This window comes from Mustela lutreola, chromosome 2, assembly GCF_030435805.1.
Source record: "Mustela lutreola isolate mMusLut2 chromosome 2, mMusLut2.pri, whole genome shotgun sequence".
Lineage (NCBI taxonomy): Eukaryota > Metazoa > Chordata > Mammalia > Carnivora > Mustelidae > Mustela > Mustela lutreola.
In genome coordinates, this window is record NC_081291.1 from 162,029,608 (window position 1) to 162,056,223 (window position 26,616).

Here is a 26,616-nt window from a genome sequence, read left to right on the forward strand (position 1 = left end):
TTTCTGCAAAGAAGTCATCCAGATGGCCAACAGACACATGAAAAAGTGCTCCATATCACTCGGCATCAGGGAAATACAAATCAAAACCACAATGAGATATCACCTCACACCAGTTAGAATGGCTAAAATCAACAAGTCAGGAAATGACAGATGCTGGCGAGGATGCGGAGAAAGGGGAACCCTCCTACACTGTTGGTGGGAATGCAAGCTGGTGCAGCCACTCTGGAAAACAGCATGGAGGTTCCTCAAAATGCTGAAAATAGAACTGCCCTATGACCCAGCAATTGCACTATTGGGTATTTACCCTAAAGATACAAATGTAGTGATCCAAAGGGGCACATGCACCCGAATGTTTATAGCAGCAATGTCAACAATAGCCAAACTATGGAAAGAACCTAGATGTCCATCAACAGATGAATGGATCAAGAAGAGTGGTATATATACACAATGGAATACTATGCAGCCATCAAAAGAAATGAAATCTTGCCATTTGCGACAACATGGATGGAACTAGAGCGTATCATGCTTAGTGAAATAAGTCAAGCAGAGAAAGATAACTATCATATGATCTCCATGATATGAGGAAGTGGTGATGCAACATGGGGGCTTAAGTGGGTACGAGAAGAATAAATGAAACAAGATGGGATTGGGAGGGAGACAAACCATAAGTGACTCTTAATCTCACAAAACAAATTGAGGGTTGCTGGGGGGAGGGGGTTTGGGAGAAGGGGGTGGGACTATGGACATTGGGGAGGGTATGTGCTTTGGTGAGTGCTGTGAAGTGTGTAAAGCTGGTGATTCACAGACCTGTACCCCTGGGGATAAAAATATATGTTTATAAAAAATAAAAAATTATAAAAAAAAATGCAACATGTTTGGGGCGCCTGGGTGGCTCAGTGGGTTAAAGCCTCTGCCTTCGGCTCGGGTTGGGATCCCAGGGTCCTCGGATTGGGCCTCACATCAGGCTCTCTGCTCAGCGGGGAGTCTGCTTTTCTTCCTCTCCCTCTGCCTGCCTCTTTGCCTACGTGTGATCTCTGTCTGTCAAATAAATAAATAAAATCTAAAAAAAAAAGTGCAATATGTTTGTGTATATACACCAGTTGCTTTACGTGCAATAAAGGAATGGGAAAAGGGGAAATGAAAGAATTGAGAGAACTCTACTGTAGTAGTCAGGATGTAGTAGAAGCAAATTGCAGTTTTCTTATTTAGGTTGTCCTTTTGGTCTGGAGGACCAGAGTTCTGGAGTAAAGTAGCAGGTTCCCTTTTTAGTAAACATTTTCTGTTTGCTGCTGGAACACATCAATGTATCTTCATCCTCCATCTCCAAGTACTCAGGAATGTCTGTTTCATTGATTGGATGCTCATCCCATTGGCATCTGATTTGCCTCATTGACGAACCTCATTGATAAGCCTATTGTTCATAATAGGCTTTCATTAGTTCACTAAGTGCTGTATGACTCTTAATCTTAAATGGCACCACAGAACCATCCAGACACAACACCTTCAAATTAACATGATCCTTGCTCCCAAATTTGACTCCTTCCTTGGGCTTTTCATCTGCCGGGGTATGTGCCACATTATGCTTGGCTGCCACTTCATAAAGAGGTCAGGCTCTCACCTGAACCAGCACACACAAGCAGCACCAGGAACTCTATTGATGTGTCTTCCAAGATACTTCCTCTTTTCAGATTCCAGTCTGCTGTTAAATTCACTGAATGAGTCCTTCATTTACGATATTGTATCTTTTCTGGAATTTTCAATAGATTTGTTTAATATGTTTCTGCTAAAATCCCCCATCTCTTTACTCACACTGCCTACTTTTTCTGCTTCCTCCTTTACATTCCATGTAAAAAGTTCCACACATTTTATTTAAAATATCTGATAATTTCAACATGTGGGCCATCTCTGGTTTTGCTTCTCTCCATATATTCTCTTTTGGACATGATTTACATATCTTATTTTTCATGCAAATTTTATGGCACTAAGGGTATTTTGTGTAAGTAAACAATACAAACAATGGATGTATATCATATTTAGTTCTGGAAAAGATCTAGAATCGAGAGCTAAATAAGTCTGGTCTCCAGTTGAGATGTGTTTGGGATTTGCTGCAGCTTCAGTTTGACCACAGGCTTTAAATGTTTTGTAAGTGGAGTTAGAATGAAACCCTGCAGACTCGGGGTCTGAGCCCTAGTGAGAGCCATATATTTCTCTGCTTCTTTGCCCAGTGCTAGCTCTTTAAAACATGAAGATTTCTGCTTTTGTAGCACTTGCAGCTCTCCGGATTTCTAGGAAGTTTTCTTTGCTCTCTTCCAGCCCTACTAAGACTTTGTAAGCCCAGGAAGATCTTTCTCTTCCCAGAATGCCTCAAAGCAGTCCCTCTCAGAATGCTGTCTCCAGTTTTTAGAAGCTGAAATCTTGAGTTGAAATCAATCCCTCTCAATTCTCCTCCCCTGCTTTCTAGCCTGTGGAGAACGGCTCCTGAACAGTCAGTAAAGACCCAGGCAGTAGAATTGGTGAGTGAGTGCAGATTTATTCTGTGACTTCACTAGGAGTATCAGAATTCCAGTCTTTCTGGGCAGCCCACATACAGGCCTTAAAATAATGTTAAAGATTCTGCTGCCTTTTGGTCTATGGAGAAAGTTTTCTTTTCCTGCTACTAAGCCAAGGAAAGTAGCTTTGTGTGTCTTTTCTCCTATGAAGTAATCATTGGAATTTGGCATATTTAAAGAGTTTTTCAATGTCACTTTTCTCAGGGACTCAGGAAAATTAATTTAGTACCTCACATAATTTGTTTTGCTTGTTATGGTGAGAGTTACATTCTCTTTTAACTTCCTACTTCATTGGAATAAAGAGATGCAGAAGAGCAGGCTGTCCTGAGTGAAGTTTTCAAATTCTAGGTCTGTTCCTTTTTTTTTTTAAAGATTTTATTTATTTATTTGACGGACAGAGATCACAAGCAGGCAGAGAGGCAGGCAGAGAGAGAGGAAGGGAAGCAGGCTCCCTGCTGAGCAGAGAGCCCGATGCGGGGCTCAATCCCAGGACCCCGGGATCACGACCTGAACTGAAGGCAGAGACCTTAACCCACTGAGCCACCCAGGCACCCCGTCTAGGTCTGTTTCTAATTTGTTCCTTTTTATATTCTTAAGCAAGTTGTTTTTAATCTCATTTTTAAAATATTTTATTTATTTATTTGAGAGAGACAGAGTGAGAGAGAGAGAGAGCATGAGGTAGGAGGGAAAAGGAGACTCCCCACCGAGCAGGGAGCTTGATGAGGGACTTGATGCCTGGACTCAAAGACAATGACCTGAGGCGAAGGCAGTTGCTTAATCAACTGAGCGACCCAGGGGCCAAGTTCTTTCTAACCTTCTGTCTCCTCACATGTAAAAAAAGGGATAGTAATGATACCCAACTTGTAAATTTTTTTGAGGATTACATGAGTTATATAAAGCATTTAGAGTGAAGCCTAAAAAATAGTAAAAGTTATATGAAATCTGTTTACTTTTTTTATTTATAATAGAGTTTTCTTCAGAAAGTATAGAATGTGTTCAAAAATCTCAGCAAGATAGAGGATCAAAATAATTACCCCTCCACCACACATACACACACTTTGTAGCTGGTGGAATTAAAAACCACTACCAATTATTAAAACAAAAGGTAGTGTAGTGTTTAATCAACCCAAATAACACTTTCAAAGTTACTGGTGAGGTAGGTGCTTCATTGGTGGAATTAGGGCACTTAGTTGAGTTGGGGAGAAAATATGCTGTTACATAAATTAAAACAACTGAAGGGGTAATCAGCCCCTCTAGCACTGAGATATACACTCTCATTTCTGGTCTGTATACCCCCTGGAGTTGATGAAATATCCTACAGGGCAATGCACAGTTGATTCTCTTACCTTTCTTTATGTTATTCCTCAAGCAGCACTGGCCAACTGTGCCTTGTTCTCAGCTCCTAAGATTGTCTAAAAATGAAAGAAGCTGCAGAAACCAGATGGAACATCTTTTTTAGTCTCCAGTTTTTCTCTCTTCTTAATCTCTCTCTTTAAAGTTTTTCCCTCTTCAGAATCTCTCTTACATTTTATTACCATTGTGGTATCTTCCAGTAATTGTCCTGTTTTCCCTTCTCCCTTCTTCTCACATACTTCAGGTCAAAAGAACAATAAGTAATAATAATAGTAGTAGTAGTAGTAAGCTATATAGATTAAGAAGATGAATGAGTACATAGTATGCTTCAATAAGTGTATTTTTTTTAAGATTTTATTTATTTATTTGATAGAGAGAGATCACAAGTAGGCAGAGAGGCAGGCAGAGAAAGAGGAGGAAGTAGGCTCCCTGCTGAGCAGAGAGCCCTATGCAGGGCTGGATCCCAGGACCCTGGAATCATGACCTGAGCCAAAGGCAGAGGCTTTAACCCACTGAGCCACCCAGGTACCCCGAATAAGTGTATCTTTTTTATTAACAATTATTAAAAAACTCCAAAATTGTGGGAAAAAATTAGAAGTGGGAAAGGGTCTTTAAAAATTAAAAAAACAAACAAAAAAAAACCCAAAAAACAGAATCATCTAAGTCAGGTCTAGCCTGTCAAAATTGCAGTCTGGAAGAACTGTGACTCTAATCCACAACTATATTTTCTTGGGTTTTCTCAGGCTATTCGGGGTCTCTCCAATTACTAAGAATGTGGTGAGCAGCAAGGTTAACGTGTTTCCTACCATTAGGAGTACTGAAATACTCCATTTCTCTCAGCTTCATTCTCCTCTAACACCCCCAAACAATATACAACTCTGTCTAGCACTCTCAATCTCTCTCTCTCTTTCTCTCTCTCTCTCATGCACACACACACACACACACACACACACACACACCACTGAAAATAATACATCTATTCTGATGCACTTTCAGATTCTGTGACTGCTGGTTCAGGGAAGTATTTTTAGATAAGGGGCTCTTCCAGTATAAACAACAACTTATGCATAAGTCTGGCTCCATTCCTAATGAATTTGCTGAGAAACAACAGTTTTGAGGATATAGTAGGCACATTTTCTGAAGAAAGAACTGAAAGTGGGCAACCTGTACTCCCTCCCATCTTCTCCTGTGCACTCTGCTAGGCAAGCAACCAATATCCGTCACAAGGTCTGCTCCACCTACCCCGCTGATGGATTGTTTTCTCTTTGCCTTGTTTTCAAGGTTGATACTCTCTGAGCCAAACAGACAGACAGCTGCAGAGGACAGGGGCACAACTCTTAAATCCTGTAGATAATTGCCAAAGGCAGCTGAGTTCAGGAGCCCCACCTGTTAATAAGCAGCCAATTATTTCTATGCTTATAAATCACCTTTTAAACAAACACTAATAAACTTTGGCTACTGGTTACCATGGTAACTGACTATTCACAAAGGAGAAGGAGACTGCTGACATATGAACAATGGGTCAATGGTCCAGTATGTCCTGGGACTGCCATTTGTATTCCTTCACATGAAACTGTTACATCTTAGAGCAACTTAAAATCACATGATTAAGGAGGCATAGGACATGATGAAATGCCTGTTTTTCCTGTATAGCCCAGAGAGTATAGAATGTGTCCAACTTCCCACAAGCTATGGGGACAAGCTGCCCTAACTTGTTAAGTGGCAGTTCCTATGTATAGCCATACAGCTGGTCTACTTAGGCCACCTGCTGTCAGATATTTTATTCCCCAAAGCTTCCTAGGCTGCTGGGTTCTACTAGTCTGAAGAGGTTTTCCTAATATATTCAGTTTACTGTTGCAGATGGGTAAGACTATAGGCTACTTGTGAGATGCTCAGTAATATTTAGTGAGAAGCAAGGAATGGTTTCACATGAAAAAGAACATATTTTTGCTCCCAGCAAACGGACGGCACTTTCTTTCTTTTTTAAAAGCACAGTGAGAAGGCAACCACCCGTGACCCAAAACTCTTTTTATAGTAGAGAAAGAAAACCACCTTCTGCCTTGAACTGGCTTTTTAAACTAGATATAGGGAAGCTCACCACAAGTGGTATGGGGTACGAAATGACAGCTCAAAGAACCTGATGGTTTCAGGGCATTAGTGAATAGTGACCTAATCAAGCAATAGAGCAACGTGATTATAATCATTTTGCCATGACTGACCCAGAAATGGCTTTTTACCCTGATTTCTGAAAGAAAACGAGTTTTCAATAAAAAATTGAATTGCTCATACTATAGAGAAGTTCCTTACCCTTCAGCAGGTGTTCAAATTGATACCTCTAACCTCCCAGCTCCCTGCTCTAGGGCAAAGAGCATGAGCTTTAGATTAGGATTTATTAGTATCACTACCATTTATGTGCCTCCCTCAGCTGGAGGATTTAGGAAATGGATGTAGCTCTCCACAAATACATTATTCCTTCTAATTTGGGTTCTCTGCATCCTATATGTTATGGAGGGTAGGGGTTCAGAAGCTGCATGAGATTTATTTTATATACCTACAAATCTTATTTATATGTAACTGAATGTATGTATGTGTTATGTTGGAGTTATGCATTTGCCACTACTAGGAAATTCGCCTTCTCCTGCCATTGTTACTGTCTGTGAAGGAGCTCCTTCACAGACAGTAACAATGGCAGGAGAAGGCTGCTTCATATTTGGCTACTAGTTGTTCTTCCAATCTCTTATGCTTTCTGGACTGAATATTCTGATAAAGATTTAGAGTCTTACAAAAGGGTGAAGATAAAATCAAGTCCTGGATAGTATATTACAGAGGGTTGTTCACCAAATGAAATATGCTGGTATGAGTAGGGTGACTAATTGAATAAAAATCTAGTGGAAGAAAAAATGTAGGGCTGATGAGAGGTCAAAAGAGAATCAGTTATGTTGAAAACATTGTCAAAATTTAAACAATGCTTAGATGAGAAGGCAATCAACCATGTAGATTGTAGGGAAAAGTTTATGAAGGAACTTATGACCATTTGGTCTTGCTCTAGCAGATTGGTGGCAAGGTTGGCAAGGTGAAGGAGTAATTTGTAAGTGTATGCATGAATGATTTAGTAAGAACCAAGTCATTTGAAATGTCAAGGAAAAGCAGGCTAATAGCCCATGCAGATAGGAATATAACACAACCCAACGCCCCCACCCCAATCCTTCTCTTCATTTGGAATACTCAAGTGGAAAGAGTGGAAACGAAAAAAGGATTCCAACCCTCCTTTTTCTTCTGAATAGCTGTGAGCCAATGGGCAAGTTGTTTTGGGGTCTTAGTTTTCATACCCTTTTCTGTATACTTTATAAGAGTATATGAGTTCATACTAATATAATTAATGAGTAAATCTATGAAAGGTGAACATCTCTCAATAAAATATTCATTTGAAAGACAATAATATTGCTAATGATAACAATGACCCCTCCAGTCTTTTGGCAATGGGCTAATATCCTCAGAATTGTTGAGAAAAGAAGATATTCTATGAACTACATAGAGAAACTAAAACGAGATGCTCTAGATAAAACTATAAAGTGCAAAAGGAAGGAAGAGTGGGAAATTTTTAAAAAGAGATAAATAGATGTTAACAGGATAGAAAGAAGAATTAGAAGAGTCAGATGTAGAGTGGCAGAATTACTTCTAGGTATAGATTCTAGATGCCTGGTTCTAAGCCTGGTTCTGTCGTTAGCTCAGTGATCTCAATCAAGTTGCTGAATCTCTCAGACCAGAATTTCTCATCCACTAACAAAAATATCTTTTATCAAATAAAATTGAAAGTGGTACTTCAGTGTCTAAAAGCACTGTGAAGTGTTGTTTCTTTTGTTGAAAACTTTCTTGGCATTCTTTTGCCCCCATTCCTCACTGTGGCCTTGGATCATATGTTTAAAAATCAAAAATTTTGAGGATCATGCTCTGAAAACCAGGAAAGTGGATGACATCTGATGGGTTACTTTTGAGATTAAAGCAATCCTAGAAATGTTTGAAATCCTGAGAAGGGAATCAATATAGATGTTAAAAGATCAACTGAAAAACGTAGCTGGTTGTTGACCAAGTTTATTGTTGACTGACGGGTGTGCCAACAAACACCTAGAAACAGTATTCACCATAAAAGAAAGATGAGTTCATGAGGAAGGAATTTTCTCCAAAGCAATATTTATCTAAGAAACATATAAGTGTACAGTTGACTCTTGAACAATATGGGCTTGAACTGTACAGGTACACTTATGCACATTTTTTTTTATAAATACAGTATAGTGCTGTAAATGTATTTTTTCTTTCTTGTGATTTTCTTTTTCTTTTTTTTTTTTTAAAGATTTTATTTATTTATATTTGACAGAGAGAAATCACAAGTAGATGGAGAGGCAGGCAGAGAGAGAGAGAGGGAAGCAGGCTCCCTGCTGAGCAGAGAGCCTGATGCGGGACTCGATCCCAGGACCCTGAGATCATGACCTGAGCCGAAGGCAGCGGCTTAACCCACTGAGCCACCCAGGCGCCCTCTTGTGATTTTCTTAATAACATTTTTTCTTTAGCTTACTTTATTGTAAGAATACAGTATATAATACACATAACATAAAAATATGTCTTAATTGACTGTTTATGTTATTGGTAAGGATTTTGTTCAACAGTAGTCTATTAGTTAAGTTTTGGGGGAGTCAAAATTATATACAGATGTTCAACTGTTTGGGGGATGCCCCTAACACCAGTGTTGTTCAAGGATCAACTATAGTAGGAAGAGGAGCCATGAAAATACTCCTGAAAATAACTTGGATCAGCAGACTGAACTCTGCATATTCATTAATAATCAATGCAGTCTGATAAAATTTGTGACTTAGAAGGGTGAAATGGGACCCAACGTGTCCCAACAAAATGTTGGTAGGGGTATTATCTCTGCCAGTTCATGCTCACTCAAGCTTCTTTGTCCCATTCTTTCCCTCCTTTGCCTAATAATTCATTGAACTTCTCATAGGGAAATATTGAATGCGGTGGTCCATTCCTAGCAAGAGGAAGTTGGACAGACATCTAACCAGGTCATTCAGACTTTTGCATCCATGAGTAAAGGAGGATTTGGAGGATGGGTGGGGAAGGAGCTACCTGTCTTTTCAATAAAGTCATCATTTTTTTCCCAAAGAATTTTGCAAAATGCTAATCAACAGTGCTTTATACAAGAAGTTCACCCAACTCTTGTCTGAATTTCTGAATAGGATCATTACCATTTGGGGCTTTTAAAGATAGTGGGAAATTCTGAACATTTTCACCTTTTTTATTCAAGGCCAAAATTTCAATTTCCAAGTTTGAATTCACCCAGTGGTCTATACACTTCCAGATGGGCTACAGAGTTGAGAGAAGAAATGAAAAAATAGTGCTTTGGATGGGAAAAACACATTTATATGATAGTCCTCTGACAGCTCTCATCTATATATTGTTGATGCAGTAACAAGTCCATGAAACTAGATGTTAAAATATATGTATTTTTAATCTTGAGAAGTATTTTAAACATTCTGAATTTTAAAAGTCTGCTCAAATATTTCAAGTTTCTGTAACACCCAGTTTTGTTGGTTTTCAGATCAGATGCTTTCACTAAGGATTAAAAATTAGATATTTGGCTGAAATCTCACTTGTTAGGCCTCATGATCTTAGAAAGTCAGGTTATTTTATGGCTAACAGGCAAATGATGAGTAAAAGGAACTTCCATTCTCTCTCTTTATTGAGGTATAATTGACAGACAATATTATACAAGTTTCAGGTACACAACATAGTGATCCTACATTTGTATACATTGTGAGATCATCACCACAGTAAGTCTAGTTACCATCTGTCACCATACAAAGTTAATACAATATTTATTGGCTATATTCCTCATGCTGTTCATAGCATTTCCATGACTTACTGATTTTATAATTGGCAGTTTGTACTTCACCCACTTCACCTTCCTCCATCCCTTCCTTCTGGCAACACCAATCTGTTCTCTGTATTTATGAATCTGGGCTTTATTTTGTTTGTTTTGTTTTTTTGCACTCCACATACAAGTGGAATCATGCAGTCTTTTGTCTTTCTCTGTTTGAATTATTTTACTTAGTGTAGTACCCTCTAGGTCCATCTCTAGGTCATAAATGTCAAGATTTCACTTTATTTTTTTTTTTTTTTATGACTGAGTAGGATAGATAGATAGACAGACAGATAGATCTCACCAGCATTTTCTCTATCCATTTATTCACTGGTAGACACTTAGGTTATTTCCTTATCTTAGCTACTGCAAATAATTCTGCAGTTAACATAGGGGCACATATACCTTTTCAAATTAGTGTTTTCATTTTCTTCAGATAGATACCCAGGAGTGGAATTGTTGGATCATATAGTAGTTCTATTTTCAGTTTTTTTGAGGAAATTCCATATTGTTTTCCATAGTGGCTCTACTAGTTTAGAATCCTACCAACAGTGCATAAAGTTTCCCTTTTTTCCCACATCCTCAAAAACACTTATTTCTTCTCCTTATTTTTTTTTTATATAATAGCCATTCTGATAGGTTTAAAGTGATATCTAATTGTAGTTTAGATTTACTTTTGACTAGTGATTTGTAATGACCAGTGACGTTGAGCATCTTTTCATTTGCCTGTCATAGTATGTTTTCTTTGGAAAGAAATGTCTATTTATATCCTCTGGCCATTTTTAATTGAAAAAAATTTTTTATTGTTATTGAGTTGTATTAGTTTTCTTACATATTTTGGATATTAACTCCTTACTGGAATATGATTTGCAGATATCTTCTTTCATCCAGGAGGTTGCCATTTCATTTTGTTGATGGATTCCTTCACTGTGCCAAAGCTTTTTACTTTGATGTAGTTTCATTTTTTTTTTTTTTTTAATTTTGCTTTTGTGGCCCTAGCCTTTGGAGTCAGATGCAAAAACAAGACAAACAAACAAAAAAACAAAACTAAACCAAAAAAAATCATTAACACTGATGTTAAGGAGCTTAGCATCTACTTTTTTTTTTTTTTTTTTTTTGAGGAGCTTTATGGTTTCGGATTTTACATTCAAGTCTTTGATCCATTCTGAATTAATCAATCAATTAATTAATTATTTTGGCATGTAGTGTAAGATAGTGGCACAGACTCACTCTTCCACATGTGGCTGTTCAGGTTTTCCAACACCATTTATTGAAGAGACTGTCCTTTCCCTATTGCATGTTCTTACTTACTCTGTCATAAATTAATTGACCATATATGCATGAGCTTATTTCTGGGCCTCCTATTTTGTTTCTTGATTTATATGTCTGCTTTTATGCCAATACCATACTGTTTTGAGTACTATAGCTTTGTAGTATAGTTTGAAATCAGGTAGTATACTATCTCTGGCTTTGTTCTTCTTTCTCAGAATTGTTTTGGCTATTTGAGGTCTTTTGTGATTCCATATAAATATTACAATTACTTGTTATAATTCTCTGAAAAATGTCATTGGGATTTTGATAAAAATTTCATTGAATCTATGGATTGCTTTGGGTGCTGTGGACATTTTAACAATATTCTTTGAATCCATGAACACAGAAAATCTTTACATTTATTTGTGTGTCTTCTTCAATTTCTTTAATCAATATCATAATTTTCACTGTACAAGTCTTTCACCCCCTTAGCTAAATTTATCCTAGGTATTCTTTCTGATGCAACTGTAAATGGGATTGGTTTATCTCTATTTCTGATAGTTTGTTATTAGTGTATAGAAATAACAATAGATTTTTATATATCATTTTGGTATCCTGCCACTTCATGAGTTAATTTATTAGTTCTGACAGTTTTTTGGTGGAGTGTTTATGGTTTTCTTTATAGCATCATGTCATCTATAAATAGTGACAGATTTACTTCTTTCTTTCTAATTTTTATCCTTTTTTTTTTCCTTTTTCTTGCCTAATTGTTGTGGCTAGGACTTCCAATACTATGTAGAGTAAAAGTGACAAGAGTGGGTATCACTGTCTTCTTCCTGATCTTATAGAAAAAGATTTATCTTTCTACCATTGACTGATTACTCCAATGACCCAATTGTTGTTCAGTAACATATTCTTTAATCTCCACGTATTTGTAGTTTTTCCAGTTTCCTTCTTATAATTGTTTCCTGATTTCAAATCAGTGTGGTTGGAAAAGGTGCTTGATATTATTTCAAACTTCTTGAATTTCTTGAGTTTATTTTATGACCTAACTGGTGATCTGTCTTGGAGAATGTTGTATGTGCATCTAAGACTGTGTGTTCTGCTTTTGGATGGAATGTCCAGTATACATCTTATTTAATTTATTGGTCTAACGTGTTGCTTAAAGCCAATGTTTTCTTCTTGATTTTCTGTTTGGATGATCTGTCCATTGATATAAGTGGGGTGTTTAAGTCCCCTACACTTATCTTGCTGTCAACAATTTTTTATGTCCATAAATATATATATTTTTTAATATTTTGGTGCTCTTATATTGGGTGCATATATATTTATATATGTTATATATTCTTGCTGAATTGACTCCTTTATCACTATGTAGTGCTGCTCTTTGTCTTTTATTATGGTCTTTGTTTTAAAATCTATTTTATTGGTTGTGAGTATAGCTCTACAAACTTTTATCTATTTATTTTTTCCCATTTGTATGACTGTCTTTTTTCATCCCTTCACTTTCAGTATGTGTGTGTCCTTACTTTCAAAGTGAGTCTCTTATCATAGACAGTATATAGATGTATTTCGTTTTGTTTTGTTTTTAATCCATTTAGCCACTCTTTTGACTGTGAAACTTAGTCCATTTGTATATAAACTAATTATTGATAGGTATGTGTTTATTGCCATTTTGTTAATTGTTTGATGGCTGTTTTTATGGTTCTTACAGTTCCTCTTTGTTCCTTTGTTATTAGATAAACTTCCCATTTTCCCTTTGTATATTTGCGCTAAGTGTTTACTTTGGGTTACCATGAGGTTTATATATATCATCCTATTATAAAATAATCTATTTTCAGTTGATAGCAACTTAAATTTGACATATTAGAAAACTACATTTTTAGTCCCCATTTTATATTTTGATATCATATTTTGCATCTTTTTTTATTTTATGTATCCCTTAACTCTTTTATTTTTAGTTAATTGTGCTACTTCTCTTTTTAATCTTTATTGTAGCTTTATAATTAATTAATCTAGCACTTTTACTACATATTTACCTTTTCTAGTGAGATGTTTACTTTTGAATGTTTTTCTTCTCATTAACTAGTGACGTTTTATTTCAGTTTAAAGAAATACCTTTATTTATTTATTTATTTATTTATTTATTTTAAGGCCAGTTTAGTAGAGATGACCTCCTTTGGATTTTGCTTGTCTGGAAAACTGTTTATGTCTCCTTCAATTCTGAATGATAACCTTGCTGAATAAATAGTCGTCACTGGAAATTGTTTTGTTTGCTTGTTCTGTGTTTTTCTTTCAGCATTTCAAATATGTCATGGTACTCCAGTATGGCCTGCAGAATTTCTGTTGATAAATCTGCTCATAGCCCTGTAGGGTTTTCCTCATATGTATCAATCTGTCTTTCTCTTATACTTTTTATAATTCTGTTTTTATCCTTAACTTTTGATGTCTTAATTATTGTGTCTTGATGTGGATCTCTTTGGGTTATCTTATTTGGAACTCTGGGCTTCGTGGACCTGGATATTTGTTTCCTTCCTTAGGTTTGGGAAGTTTTTAGTCATTATTTTATCAAATAGTTTTCTGCCCCTTTCTCTATCTCTTCTCCTTCTGAGACCCTTATGTTGAGAATGTTTTTCCACTTGATGTTGTCCCATAGATCCCTTGTGTCATTTCTTTTTGCTGCTCTTTTGGGGTGAATTTTATTGCTTTGTCTTCCAGCCTGCTGATCTATTCTTCCACCTCACCCTGTTTGCTTTTGAATACCTCAAGTGTATTTTTTAGTTCAGTCATTTTATTCTTTGGCTCTGTACTTATATTTGGTGCTTTATAGTTTCTATCTCTTTGTTGAAGTTGTCACTGTGTATTCTTTTCCTGAGTTTGGTGAGCATCCTTATGACCATTACTCTGAATTACCTTTCTCTAAATCACTAAGGTATTTTTCTGAGGTTTTTCCTTTTTTTTTTTTTTTTATTTGAAACATATTTCTTCATTTTCTAATTTTGCTTGACTCTCTGTGGTTGTTTCTATATATTACAATGGCTACATCTCTCAGTCTTGGAGAAGGGGCTTTGTGAAGGTGATGAAATATTCAATCTTGCCCTAGCTCTTTGTTTTCTCTCAAAACTGTGTGATTGTCCAAACAGACTGCTTTATTCTTGATATATTACCATTGTTGAGGGTGTGCCAACACCTATCAGTATTCCAAAGGTGGTGGAATACTGCCTAGTTTTGGCTAGCAACTAGTTTTGGCTAATTAGAAGCTTGCCCCTGAAGCAGCAGTTTTAAAAATATGGAAATATATACCATCTTGTGGACTGCAATCATAATCCCTGCTGGTTCCCAGACCAGAAGATCTATAGGTGCTCTTTGGACAAAAGCTGCAAAAATCAAGACCAAATGAGTATATAAGCTACTCTCTGGGAGGTTTTCTGGAGCTATAGCAAGATCACGGTTGTGTGCAAGGATGGTGTCTCCTGCTTACATTCCCTAGAAGCTTCTCCTTAGCCTCTGGATGTGTGGGAACTCTGAAGTCTGTCCCCTAGCTTGAAGTTCCAGGATAACTAAGTAGGGGTGTGTGTGTGTGTGTGTGTCTCCCCCTGCCACAGGAAGACTGTTTTTTGTTTCCGTCTGTTTTCTTTGTAGTCCCCTGGGGGTAGTGGCCTGCTAAGAACTATTTTCTTGATTGTTACATTTCCATGGAGCTCAGGAATCCCAGCCCCCTTGACCACTAAGGTGAAGTGATCAAAGACTGTCCCCTGTGTGAATTGCATGCGTCCACTGGCTTTGTTAGGTAGAAGCAGAATTTGTTGTGGGGGGAGAGGGCTTGCTTGCTGGCTTCAGAAAGGCAATTGGGGGAAAAAAAATGTCTTGACTGGGGGTGCCCACAGGTGTGAGGAGTACAGTATGTGTGCCATCTTTAGAACAAGAGCGGAAAAATGCCCGCTCATGTTCTCCAGCCCCAAGCAGGGAGTTGAGGGAATATTGCAACCACCATATACCTGTTTAAGCAAGGCTGCAGCAGAGAGCCAGAACTACTTGCTTCCACCTGTCTTTGCTAGGGGGCAGGAGGGTACTCATCAGAGCTCTTGTGTGCTAGCTGGGTGGGTGAAAAATTTAAACATGGCCTCCACCAGTGCCTTCATCTCTAGGGAATTTCAACTATCCTCTGCTTCTCTAGCATATGCTTTTAGATTAGCAAATGAACTTCCTTCATATATAGTCCAGGTACTCTTAAAACTGCTGCCCCCCCACCCCCACCCCCACACACCCAGCTGCTCTGGGCCCTGAGACAAGTGGGAGCATATACCAGCTATTGAAAAGGGGGAATGACAGCTTTCTATAGCACTTTGGGTCCCTTGGGCATCAGCCCCATTGGTTTTTTAAGCCAGACATAGAGGAGTTTTTCTCCATAGTGCAGATACTACAGGTTGGGTAATTGATGTGGGATACACACCCTTTGCTCCTCCAGGAAAAGTGTCAGACTGGTAGGATATCTTCCCATTACACATCACTATACCAGGTAAGGGGTTTTTAGCAAGACTGTGTCTCTGCCTCTCCTACCCATCTTTTATTATTTTTGTTTGTTTGTTTGTTTGTTTGTTTTTTAATTTATTGTTGGGAAGAAGCTGTTCATTTGTTTTCAGAGGGAAAGGATACATATGCAACTATAGACTTGGTAGTCCATGGGAGGAGGTGAGTTTAGGATCTTTCTACACTCCTGTCTTGGGGGTCTCTAAAACTGTCATTCTACTATGTTTTAGCTCTTGTCTAAGCAGTTGAAGACCTCACTTCTAGTCCTTTCTCCTTTTTTCCTGTCTTCCCCCTGCCCCCCTTTTTTGGTCTGTCTCTAACTTTCTTAATTCTCCCTATAAATGTGTTTATGTGAGTATGCATATGTCTCTGTGTGCATGTGAACAGTATGAAGAGGAATAGGGGAAGAAAAAAATATGTATTAGGTTTAGCAATTTGGGGAGAAAATAGAAGGAAATATTTAAGTAATTTTTTTCATTATTTCAAGTCCTTCTTATGGAGAGAACTGAGCCAGACTCTAAAATGAATACTTAATTTGGACAAACAAGTTATACTGTACTTTACTGATGTAGAAAGAAAATGAAGTATTTAGTATAAGTAGAGTGTGGGCAAAAAATCTATGAAGCTACAGAGGAAGTGTGGCTCTATGATTGTATATGTTGTCCTCTAACATCTTCACTCTTCCTATTTGGTTGCTAGCAGGTGTCAGTGTAAACCTTCTGTTACTTGACTCCTGTGACACTCTCTAGAGCTCCTACTAATAGTTTTCTTCTAGACATACTAAACAGCAATATCAACCGAATGTTCTAATATGTGACTCTCTTCCCACTCTTCCCTCTTCTCAATTAAAAGAAATGTATTTAACTTTGGCATCCTTTTAACCATAGAGTTTTCCTTGAAATTATTTACCTTATTCCAGAATCTTGAGAACACTTAATCAGCCTCACCTTTGTGTCTGCAGTCTTCCTCCTGCAAATGTCTATCCTAATATCTTGAATTTCTGGTATGCTAATGTGCTACTTTGCATGACATTCCCTGTTCTACTAAACTATGGAGGTACAGTATCTGAAATTCTTCCTTGTATTCCCAGTATCGGACAAATTACCTGGCACCTAGAAGTTACTTAAATACATATATTATATAATATTATAGTAACATCACTTAATATATCATCTATATTATATATAATATTATTATAATAGCTAGTAATTAATATATATTATATTATAACCAGGATATAATTATATAATAATTAAAACACAATATATGTTATATAATATATATAGCAAATTATAGCACTATGCCTATGTATACTACACACACATACACAATATCATGAGAAATCTCATTCTTGCAAGAGGCTCAGAGCTTCCAGTTACTCACCAATTATTTGCATTCTAGTTTGACATGCTGGATTTTACGATTGGTTTGCTACGAATGCTACTTCTGGAAGAACAAAGCTGGGAGTGTAGAGAACATTATAGGAGATCAGAACCTGTGGCTGGGTTACTGAGTCTAGAGGGTGAAGGAATGGCAGTAAAGACCATTGATCACATCCTGCCTTCGTTGAGTTGGTGTCAAAGAATGAAGCAAGCCTGGAGTTCTGCAAGGGGGCTGACAGCGGGTTGAAAAGCCTGGGGCTGATTAAAGCAGTGTCAAGAAAATGAAGTTGTGGTGACATTCATGGTTTGAAAACATTAACATTAACTTTACAGAACTGTTTTCCTAAGGCCTTGGGCACATTCTAATTTGAACCAGCAACAATATCTGCTTGGCTCCAAACTGTTGGGCATCTGCTAATGTTTCTAACCACTTTAATCATTTTGGGGGCTCTGCTTTAGAACCTCTCCAAATCTCCTCCTTCTCACTAAAGTCTCAAGTCTTCAAAGTCTATGCCAATTTTAATAAAGGTCTAAAAGGATTACCTTATGTTCCCAATTTAGTATTTCTGTTTAATATTCCATTCTTTGTCTCACTTAATATATCAAAATGCAGAGTTGGAATCCTTGATTTCTGTGAGCCAATGACTTACAGAACAAAAATTTGAAATTCAATCTCAGGTCACACATAAGCAGAAAGTAATTTGTGTGTCTGCCTTACCAACTACAGTATGATGTTCTTGAGGACAAGGACTTCGTCTTTTCGAAAAATTTTCCCTGGTACTTTGTATAGTACCTATCTCCTTTTTTTTTGTTTCCTTGTCAAACATGAATATTTAGGGTGAGTTTAGTATTTTCATTTTAAACAGTCCTAATTAAGAGTGCTTGGTAACTGAAAACCAAGTAAGGGATTAAAAAGAGAAATACAAAATGTTTTAAGCATCTATAGTGGATCATTTTTAAAGCTATGACTCCCTTTTTTATGGCCCAGTGTGAGACAAGGGGTAAATGGTGAGGTTAAAAAAGAGAGAGAGAGGGAGAGAGAGAGAGTCCTAAAAAAAGATAAAGGGATGCAAAGAAGGGGAATTTGGGGAATAGGGACTAAACTGAATATGGATCAGAAGAGTAGGGAAGCTGAAAAAGTGAAAACAAAAGCAGAGGGCAAAGACAAAGATGTTACATGCTAAAACAGAACAAACACTGTGTGTGTGTGTGTGTGTGACCCTCTCCCCCAAATTCCCCAGTGATCAAGCTCTGTCATATTTCAGCCTGGCAAGGTCTGCACATATAGCCGAGGTTAAATGATCTTGCAAAATCTGCCATTTCAGACATAGCTGAACTAGATGGCTGGCCCTTCTATGTCTTGTCCTCAAAGGTCTCATTCATACATTCTAAAATTGTAAGCTTCTCTAAATAATCTATTTTTAGTCTTACAGGAATAGATGTGATAGTTCAGATATTCCCCAAAAGCAAATCTTCAGGCTAGTGAACAGATCATTAACTGAAGCATCACCCACTTAAGATGAGGCCTGAAATTTTAGGTTGTCTCTGATGACTTTAACCAAATAGCTATAAATGGTTGAGAAATATCACACAGGGAGATAGCAGAAGATTTCAATAGATCTTGAGAAGTTATAGGTAATATTTCTTTAGAATAAGACTTAGCAAGAAATGTAGGTACCAGTATTGTTTCTGTCTTTCAAGGATGTGGTCTATTTAATGTAGGTTATCAAATTTGTGGGCATAGACCAGCATTGCTTCTGGGAAACAACAACAACAACAAAAAAAAAAAAAAAAAAAAAAAAAAAACCTGGTCTCCAGCCTCTGCATCCCCAAAAGTACTCATTAAAGTTAGGTCCTTATTATACTTTCTAAGTATTTAAGAGGAATTAAAATAAAATGCAATGTGATGCCTACATAGTACAGGTATAATTCTTATACTAATTACTCTGAAGGGTAACATTTTTGCTCAGTTGGTCTAAATGAAATTAAGCTATTTCTACAGGTTTTTTGGAGCACTCACCATCACCAAGCACCATACACATCATACATTGAAAGGCATTCAAACTCCTATCCTTAAGGAGTTTATGATGCAGTGATCCTAGTTTATAATCTATTCCAATGAAATAGGCAGAAATGTTCGCAAAGAAATCTGATGTGTTTGACAACTGTGCTACCAAATCATTTCAAGTGCTTTGTAGGAGGTTAAAGTAGTGGACAGGAATAGATGGTATTTGAACTGGGTTTTGATTAAAGAGTAAGAATTTGTTGCTTAAAGAAAAGTTGGAGTGACAAAGTTGGGGGAGGGGGTAGGGATAGTCTACTTAAGAAAACACATCAAGCAAAAGAACACACACTTATACATAAACAAATACACACTTGTGCACACACTTGTGTCCTGGAAGTCAGCATATTTCAATCAGGGTTCTGAACTGAGTATTATGAAGATCCTAGCCTTGCTAGGATCCATTGTATGACCTTGAGCCAGACTTTTAAAGTCTCTGGATCTTAGTTATTCCATTTGTAAAATGCAAAGGCTAGATTCTATGATGGCTGGAGCTCCATCCAGTGAAAAAAACTAGGAAATAGAGTTAAAACCTGTTTGATCTGAAACTCACAATTTAGGAGATAAAAGCATGGTTTATGAAAAGTGACCCAAGCCAGCTGATTTTTAAATTTCATATAAGGGAAAGCATTTTTGACTCTCATTAGTAGGAAAGATAATTGCAAATTTAATATTTTTCCATTCCATATTTCTTTATTATTCGGTAGCACATATATCTTGGGATATAAATGTAACATTTTTCCTTAAAAATTAAGGACACTCCCCCCCAGTCCTCTCCCCACCACCAAACTTCAGATAAGAAAAGGCACTGCTAAGACCTAGGACACTGACATATAGTACATTATAACACTCTGTCTGGCTCTGCCTAGGCAAGTGGAGATGATAAAGAATCAGTGCCGTGCACAGCTTCGAGTTCCAGGTGACAGCGAGAATTGAATGGCTGGAAATACAGTGGGGATGTACCAAATCTTCTGCTCATATCTAAATATCTGTAGGATTTGCATTTGTCAAATATGAAAACTTGAGCTCAGAAACTACATATAATACCAAAGATAGCACTAGACATATTATCCTTCCTCTGCAAACATCTCCAAGATTTGGAGCTCAAGGTTTCATCTTCAGCTCTCTGGTACTTCATTTGCCCCATCTGGAAGCAACGTGAGCACTGCTAAGAAACAAACTTGAAATTTAAACTATGCTAATTACCTTGTTAGGTTTTAGATGAATTAATAATGAGTTAATAAATAAAAATTAACTTGTTAGTAAGTCACCAACTGTCCAGTTTTTTTTTTCATATATTTGTGGTGAACGTATTTTTGCACATGTGCCTCTGTGTGTGTGGGTGTGTGTGTGTGTATAATATTCCATATCTTTTCAAAAAAGATTTAAAGTACTTCTTGGGGAAAAAAATAAGAATTTATAGTGCTGCTTACCTAAGGTAATTCTATTCATTTGTAAAATGCTTAGATACAATCAGAACCTCAAACTGTATTTACAAACTGGAATAACTTATAAAATGGCAGTTTAGGGACTGGATTCCATTTCAGTTGTTTACTAGGAAAACACATTAAGCAGGTGTTTAAGCTGCTCTCTTCTTAAAGGGCCATCATCTGCTAATGATTAAGTTATGGCCTATGATGTTAAAATTTCTCTTGGAAACATGGAAGTCCCGTTATACACATAGTAATCATCTCTCTATTCATCTGTTGATGAATCTCTCTACTCATCTGTTGAATTCGTGACAGTCCCAGTGGAACTTTGGATAAGACAGAAAAGCACGGTTGGAGAAGAGACCACCCCTCTCCTTCAGTGAGTTTATCGTTCTATTGCAATACATAGGAATGTCCTAAGTTTTCTCTGCCCTGGTTTCTCATTGTCCTTTGATATTGATCCAGACCACTTAGTGATGAATACAGGCAGCGCTCTCTTTCTATTTAAAGACCTTGGGTATCTATTATTGTTCCTATGTTTATTATCTAAATACCTGACATTTATGACATCTTTCTTCCAAAGAGCTCTCTGGAGTGCAATAGGTGCCAAGTAAAGACAAATGAACCCTGAAGCACTTTGTGCTCTACAGATGAAGGGAGAGTCACTCTGGATCTGCTGCTTTCCAGGAATAACTTCTCTTGCTTCTTGTTTTCTTACTCCAGCATGGCAAGCCCTACCCATGGTGCAATTCTCAGACTCTGCTCTTCTTTATCTTCGTTAACTCTTTCAAACACACCCACGCCCACCCCCCACCCCCCCACACTTCAACTCTCATCTTTATCCTGATGACTCCCCAATCTGTATTTCACTACTGGATCCTTTCTTAAAACCCTGCTTCATATTTATAACTATCTTTTGTAAATTTCTTCTTTAATATTTAAACAAATCTAACACACCCAGCATAGAGCTCATTATTTATTTATCATTAGAAAAACTATCCTATAACTTTATTTGATATTCCAAATACATCTTGAAATGTACAAAATTTTAAAAAATGGCCTGACCCCAGTTAGAAATAGATTGTAATAAAGAAAGGTAGAAGAAGCTCAAGGGTAGAGGATTATGATGAACAAACAAGTGTAGTGAGCATACCTTGGGATATTTTGAACTCTTAAGAGTTTGAGGATGAGATCTAGTGAGAACTCATTAAAAAAAAAAAAAAACCTAGGGTTATATTAGATGGAAATTTAGGATCAACCTTTAGTAAGGAATGTTCACTTTAGCCCAGGTGTTACCTATATTTTGGATTTTTTTATGTGTATCACAATTTTAGAGAGTGGATATTAGAGAATAACTAATGCTATTTTATTTATGAATAATTATAAATATAAGCATGAATACTGAAAGGATCATATGGTTTCTTTTTTGGAATTTTTTTCTTTCTTGATTATGCACATCTGAAAAATTCATACCAATAGTCCCTCCAGTAAGTGCTACTAACTGAATGGCAGTGCTTCTGCTTAGAGGCAATTAGTTCCTCACCCTCCCCCATCCCCAGTATACTACACTCTGCTTTTTTCACTTCCCTGAACCTTAGCAATGATACCCCCATTCTCCAGACACCCAGAGGGGATTCACAGGACTCGTTGTGGATACCTTCCTCTTACCCATTTCATGTGCTCAGTTAGTCAGTGATTCCTTTTTTTTTTTTTTTTTTTTAAGATTTTTTATTTATTTACTTGACAGAGAGAAATCACAAGTAGATGGAGAGGCAGGCAGAGAGAGAGAGAGAGGGAAGCAGGCTCCCTGCTGAGCAGAGAGCCCGATGCGGGCCTCGATCCCAGGACCCTGAGATCATGACCTGAGCCGAAGGCAGCGGCTTAACCCACTGAGCCACCCAGGCGCCCAGTCAGTGATTCCTTTTGACTCTTCCTTTATATCCCTGACATTTATCCTTCTTTCCTCTCACTGTAAGGTCAGTACCTTTCAAGCCTGAGTCACAGACATAGTATCCTAATTGGGTCCTCTGCTTTACACAACTATTATACCAATGGCCACTTTCAAAACCTTGCCCAAGAAAATAAAACACATCTTGTGTGCTGATGTATTAAGTTTAGATTTCTCCCATCCTGTCTTTTAAGACTTTATATTTCATCTCCTTTCTCCTCATCCAAATGACTTTCATACTACTCTCCAGCAGGGATCCTTTCTGGTCAGGGACACTTTCTTCCTTGCTATATTTCTTTGCTCCAGGATGCTGGCTCCTAACTCAACATTTATCCCTCTGGGTTGCCCTTGTGAACTTTATTCCACACTCATTTCCAACTGTTAACATCCCAAACAACCTTATGGACCCAGTCCTCATGTATTACCTCTTCAGGTGAGTTCTTTTTTAGGATACAACTCTGTTGCCACCTCAGAAAACCTTCCCTCCAGTGTGGATTAGGTGGCCTGCTTTATGGGAAACAGTACCATGTAAGCATTTGTCCAGTTCATACTTATTGTCATTGTCCAACTATTGGTAATCTCTTTTCAGAGCTAAGAGCCAGGGTTTTCCCCTGTGCTTCTTTGTGATCTCAGTGCCTAGTATCTTGACTGACATGTAAAAAGTTGAAGTGAACGCCACATGTTTGAATTTCTTGGCATTTAAAACAGTTTTTCTCAAAATTTCAAACTTGATTGCTTGCTGTTTTTGAATCTTTCACCAATCTATTTGTTGATCTTCTTTTTCTAACAAGGTTGAATTTTTTTTTTTTTTTTTTTTTTTTTATTACTGAGAGACCTTATCCAAGAGCCCATAGTGAATGGTTCCCATAGATCTTTCAGGATATCTTTCAGAAGTAAGTATTTCAGAATACTTACACAGAACTGATCATTAAATTCTTGTTATTTAATTAAGTAATCAAACTATTAATAATATCATAAACCAAAAATATCATGTCAAATTAGTAGGAATGGAAAGAAGTTGCAGACCATCATTTAGTATTGTTTCTTAACAACAAGGTGGTCATTTTTGTCCCAAGAAAAATAATTTTACTCTTTTATGACATACATCAAAATAGGTACCAAAATTAGACTGTCTCACATTAGCTGATTAATAAAAATTATCTATTTTAAGAAATAATAGATCATATTACAATTCCTTTTCACTTATTATCTTCCTCTCCCATCACCCCTGTTGTCTTGTACTCCCTCTTGTTCACTTAGTGCTTTCAGATCTACATCTTCACACCTGCTTATCATTTTCTCTATCTTCCTACTTCCCCAAACTGTCTAGTCCTTATATCCAAGCTAGATATTTTCTACATCAAAGCTCTAACTATAACCTTTTTTTCCTGAAACAGCGAGTATTTCTCGTATCAGCTCATTCTCATTGCTTCCAAATATCACAAAAGGCTTCTAAAGCCACTTACCAACCTGATTCTAGCCTAAGATCAATACTCTGGCATGCTTTCTTACAAGAGAAAAGGAGAACACCACTAAAGAAAAGGAGTCACTCTAATTTTGATTTTGCTACTGGAAAAAAAAGTCTGTTTAAGAAGTTTGACTGATAAATTGTTGGATATGGGTGTTGGAAATATTTACCAAGTGTACTGGATGTAGTCAATGTTTTCAAATTGTCTATATTTGTTTCTATTTGTGTGTGTGTGTGTGTGTGTGTGTGTGTATAATTTTACTGGCATTTCTCTATTTCTGACCAATATCTATCATCTGTATAAGAACTTTTTTTAACAGGTACAATATATTGAGTTGATAGTCTAAGCTAAGTTTTCTTCTTGTGTGAGGGGATATTATGATTTAATGGGTTAAGATGATGTAAATTCTCTTTTTACTTTAAATTTTAGGTCTTTTAAGTTACTTTCACAGTTGTTGATTCAAAGGCTTATATCTTTGTCAGTAAAAAACAAGAATTACTAAAGGACTCTCCCATTTGAAAACAAACAAAAATCCTTCTCTATTGCTACTTATTTCTACTGAATAGAAATTTACTGGAGGTTTAGGACACCCCCTTGTATAACATTCACATCCCTTCAAAAGTTAGAATTTACCACTCACACACGAGAATAAATAATTTTAATTGGCTTTTTTTTTTTATCTGCCAAGAGAACATAGGAATATCCATTAAGAATGGAGATGGCTTTGGGGACACCTGGGTGGCTGAGTCAGTTAAGCATCTGCTTTCAGCTCAGGTCACAGTAAATAAATAAGTAAGTAAGTAAATACATAAATAAGTCTTAATATAAATAAACAAATAAAATATTAAAAAAAATAAAAGCTTGGAGATGACTTTGGAGAATAGGATATTGGGTGAGTAGCCAGAGAGCTGTAATACACTATCTTAAGGAAGAAGAAAAGAGTGCTACAGGTGGTTGGAGGGTGAGCAATTCCTCCAGTTTTTCTGCTGACACAAGAGATGCTCTGGCATCTCTGAAAATCATCTCAAACCTTGCTATGGTTCTAGACTCCCAAGGTGGAACAGACCGAAAATCTATTCAAACACGTAATTGGGGATTGGTCTTTGCCTTATTATCTATTTGTTCAATTGACCTACCTACTTCTTGTGGTTTTTTTTTTTGTTGTTGTTGTTGTTTTGTTTTGTTTTGTTTCTTACTTGCTTGTTTCTTACTTGTTTAACATAGCTATGGACTGTTCTGTTGCTGTATAGATATAGCCTTAGAAAAATGGGCATGTAAATGCCACATGTAAATGTTTCATCTGTGGCATAAAGGATTAATATCCTGATAGTATTAGGCAGACAGCATGTTACAATAGAAAGAGTACTGTTTTGAGAGTTGTGCTCTCTGAATACTGTCGGTGATCTGAAATAATTATAAGCTCTAGGCTTCCATGTTTCAGCTGTAAAATGGAGGGACTGAACAAGAAGATCTTCTTGGTCTTTACCAGCTTTAGTAGTATGCAATTCTTTTAATTACATATGTTTCCTGATTTTCCTCTGATTTCTTTAATTTATTAATGAGAGCTTAATGGGTTGGAATCAAAGTGTTTTTCTGACAAGTGGGGTGATAACACTTGCATTGTTTATCTCAAAGTGTTACGGTGAAGATAAAATATAAAGTTATGTGTGTCACTAAGCATTATGAACTGCAAAATCCCATACTTGTGCATAACCAATTATTATTGTATATTTCTATTTCTATTATAAAAGACCTATGATACTTCAGTGTGCAACCAGCAGAGGGAGACAAGTTCAGATTATATTTCTTCTTCGAACATAGAAGCAGTTAATTGCTGTATGCACATGTGTTTTTAAAAATTAAAATGAGGTTCATATTATTAGCAAATATATCACTAACTCAATGCTCTATATGTATATTAAAGTTACAGAAACAAATGAAAGAAAGAAAACATGAGAAAAAATTGGTGATGGGGGAGAAACGTTTGATTTTTGGGCTTACTTTATTACAGGATTCAGAGATAGCTCTCCTACGACGCATGTCGTATTCTTCTGACAACTTCCTAAGCATGTCCATCTGGAGGTACAGACTATTTGAGTTCCAATTTAGGAACCAGTTCAGAATTCTAAAAGTAGAATTTCCAAATTTTCTCTGAAACTAGTTTCTTAACTCAACTTTCTCATTTTACCAGCCTGGACTTGAAGGAGGAAAAAAATACACACACACACACACACACACACACACACACATACACGGGTGGGTGTGGGGGAGAGAATGAAATCTTCTATATCTAATTAGTTGACAAGTCCTATCAGTACCTCTCTGAAATGCCTCCAGAAGTCTTCACTCCTTTTTTCCTTCCACTGTGTTTGTCCTGTGACCTGCTTTTATTATCTCTTGCCTTTTTTATTTCAGAAAGGTTATAACTGGTCTTCCCTGAGTTTGACTTGCCCGAGTCCATCTCCCACTCCATTGCCAGTTAGTTATCTTCTTAAAACACAAGTCTGATGATGTCTCTTGCTTGAAGCCTTTCTTTAATGGCTTCCTTTTGCATATAGAATAAAGACAAACTCATTAACCTGCCTGCAAAGACCCTCACTGACCCCAACTTACAAAAATCAGTCATTTTCCGTTCTAACTTTTTCCATCTCTACCTCCATATCCTTTCCTACAACTTACCTTCTCCACTAACATAAAGTCGCTGAAGGAAGGTCTTCAT

The 26,616-nt window shown here is 36.9% G+C and overlaps 1 pseudogene; it reads right to left on the reverse strand.

The window, feature by feature from the left end:
* Window positions 1–1,265: 1,265 nt before the first annotated feature.
* Window positions 1,266–26,616, reverse strand: LOC131825620 (small ubiquitin-related modifier 2-like; annotated as a pseudogene).